We start from the raw sequence: 3,693 nt of genomic DNA on the forward strand, positions 1-3,693 counted from the left end.
ACATTATAATGTTTGGACGAGGCACGGAGAAATAGGGGTTATGATGGAAGACGACGAAGAAGAAGAGTACGATGACAACTACGTGCCCCCTGAATACCGTGATGCTGCAACGGGGGGAGCTGGTGAAGATCAAGAGGAACCAGACGATGTGCCCAATGATGCTACAACGGGTGAAGCTGTTGAAGATCAAGAGGAACCAGACGATGTGCCCGATGATGATGATCTCCGCCGGGTCATTGTCGATGCAAGGACGCAATGCGAAAGTCAAATGGAGAAGCTGAAGTTCGATCGCATGTTAGAGGGTCACAAAAAAGGGTTGTACCCCGATTGCAAAGATGGCAACACAAAGCTCGGTACCGTACTGGAATTGTTGCAGTGGAAGTCAGAGAATGCTGTGCCTGACAAAGGATTTGAGAAGCTACTGAAAATATTGAAGAAGAAGCTTCCAAAGGATAACTAATTGCCCGACAGTACATACGCAGCAAAGAAGGTTGTATGCCCTCTAGGATTGGAGGTGGAGAAGATACATGCATGCCCTAATGACTGCATCCTATACCGTGGTGCATACAAGGATCTGAACGCATGCCCAGTATGCGGTGCATTGCGGTATAAGATCAGACGAGATGACCCTGGTGATGTTCACGGCGAGCCCCGCAGGAAGAGGGTTCCTGCGAAGGTGATGTGGTATGCTCCTATAATACCACGGTTGAAACGTCTGTTCAGAAACGGGAAGCATGCCAAGTCGATGCGATGGCACAGTGAGGACCGTAAGAAAGACGGGAATTTGAGAGCACCCGCTGACGGGTCGCAGTGGAGAAAAATCGTGAGAAAGTACTGGGATGAGTTTGCAAAGGACCCAAGGAACGTATGGTTTGCTTTAAGCGCGGATGGCATTAATCCTTTCGGGGAGCAGAGCAGCAATCACAGCACCTGGCCCGTGACTGTATGTATGTATAACCTTCCTCCTTGGATGTGCATGAAGCGGAAGTTCATTATGATGCCAGTTCTCATCCAAGGCCCTAAGCAACCCGGCAACGACATTGATGTGTACCTAAGGCCATTAGTTGAAGAACTTTTACAGCTCTGGAATGGAAACGTTGTACGTACGTGGGATGAGCACAGACAAGAGGAATTTAACCTAAAGGCATTGCTGTTCGTGACCATCAACGATTGGCCCGCTCTCAGTAACCTTTCAGGACAGACAAACAAAGGATACCATGCATGCACACACTGTTTAGATGACACTGAAAGTATATACCTGGACAAATGCAGGAAGAATGTGTACCTGGGCCATCATCGATTTCTTCCGACCAACGATCAATGTCGAAAAAAAGGCAAGCATTTCAAAGGCGAGGCAGATCACTGGAAGAAGCCCGCCATGCGTACCGGTGATCACGTACTTGCTATGGTCAATGATTTACACGTAACCTTTGGAAACGGTCCCGGCGCACTAGCTGTTCCGAATGACGCTAAGGGACACGCACCCATGTGGAAGAAGAAATCTATATTTTGGGACCTACCCTACTGGAAAGACCTAGAGGTCCGCTCTTCAATCGACGTGATGCACGTGACGAAGAACCTTTGCGTGAACCTGCTAGGCTTCTTGGGCGTGTATGGAAAGACAAAAGATACACCTGAGGCACGGTTGGACCTGCAACATTTGCACGAAAAAGACGGCATGCCTCCGAAGCAGTATGAAGGTCCTGCCAGCTACGCTCTTACGAAAGAAGAGAAAGAAATCTTTTTTGAATGCCTGCTCAGTATGAAGGTCCCAACTGGCTTCTCGTCGAATATAAAGGGAATAATAAATATCCCAGAGAAAAAGTTCCAGAACCTAAAGTCTCATGACTGCCACATGAGTATGACGCAACTGCTTCCGGTTGCATTGAGGGGGCTTCTACCGGAAAACGTCCGATTAGCCATTGTGAAGCTATGTGCATTCCTCAATGCAATCTCTTAGAAGGTGATCGATCCAGAAATGGTACCAAGGCTAAGGAGTGATGTGGCACAATGTCTTGTCAGTTTCGAGCTGGTGTTCCCTGTTGGAAATATGCCCTAGAGGCAATAATAAAAGCATTATTATTATATTTCCTTGTTCATGATAATTGTCTTTATTCATGCTATAATTGTGTTATCCGGAAATCGTAATACATGTGTGAATAACAGACATCAACATGTCCCTAGTGAGCCTCTAGTTGACTAGCTCGTTGATCAACAGATAGTCATGATTTCCTGACTATGGACACTGGATGTCATTGATAACGAGATCACATCATTAGGAGAATGATGTGATGGACAAGACCCAATCCTAAACATAGCACAAGATCGTATAGTTCGTTTGCTAGAGTTTTGCAATGTCAAAGTATCTTTTCCTTAGACCATGAGATCGTGTAACTCCCGGATACCGTAGGAGTGCTTTGGGTATGCCAAACGTCACAACATAACTGGGTGACTATAAAGGTAGACTACGGGTATCTCCGAAAGTGTCTGTTGGGTAACATGGATCAAGACTGGGATTTGTCACTCCGTATGACGGAGAGGTATCACTGGGCCCACTCGGTAATGCATCATCATAATGAGCTCAGAGTGACCAAGTGTCTGGTCACGGGATCATGCATTACGGTACGAGTAAAGTGACTTGCCGGTAACGAGATTGAACAAGGTATTGGGATACCGACGATCGAATCTCGGGCAAGTAACATATCGATAGACAAAGGGAATAGCGTACGGGGTTGATTGAATCCTCGACATCGTGGTTCATCCGATGAGATCATCGTGGAGCATGTGGGAGCCAACATGGGTATCCAGATCCCGCTGTTGGTTATTGACCGGAGAGTCGTCTCGGTCATGTTTGCTTGTCTCCCGAACCCGTAGGGTCTACACACTTAAGGTTCGGTTACGCTAGGGTTGTAGGGATATGTATATGCAGTAACCCGAATGTTGTTCGGAGTCCCGGATGAGATCCCGAACGTCACGAGGAGTTCCGGAATGGTCCGGAGGTAAAGATTTATATATAGGAAGTCCTGTTTCGGGCATCGGGACAAGTTTCGGGGTTATCGGTATTGTACCGGGACCACCGGAAGGGTCCCGGGGGTCCACCGGGTGGGTCCACCTGTCCCGGGGGGCCACATGGGCTGTAAGGGGGTGCGCCTTGGCCTAATGGGCCAAGGGCACCAGCCCCACATAGGCCCATGCGCCTAGGGTTTAAGGGGGCAAGAGTCCTAGGAGGGTAAGGCACCTCCTAGGTGCCTTGGAGGGGAGGGAAACCCCCCCTTGGCCGCCGGCCATAGGAGATTGGATCTCCTAGGCTGCGCACCAACCCCCCTTGGTCCTCCTATATATAGTGGGGGAGAGGAGGGACTTCATACCTGAACGCCCTGGCCTTTCGTTGCCTCCTTCTCCCTCCCCAACACCTCCTCCACCTCCATAGTGCTTAGCGAAGCTCTGCTGGAGTACTGCAGCTCCATCAACACCACGCCGTCGTGCTGCTGCTGGTGCCATCTCCCTCAACCTCTCCTCCCTCCCTTGCTGGATCAAGAAGGAGGAGACGTGGCTGTTCCGTACGTGTGTTGAACGCGGAGGTGCCGTCCGTTCGGCGCTGGTCATCGGTGATTTGGATCACGTCGAGTACGACTACATCATCACCGTTCTTTTGAACGCTTCCGCTCGCGATCTACAAAGGTATGTAGATGC

The sequence above is a fragment of the Triticum aestivum genome, chromosome 2A (assembly GCF_018294505.1).
Source record: "Triticum aestivum cultivar Chinese Spring chromosome 2A, IWGSC CS RefSeq v2.1, whole genome shotgun sequence".
NCBI lineage: Eukaryota > Viridiplantae > Streptophyta > Magnoliopsida > Poales > Poaceae > Triticum > Triticum aestivum.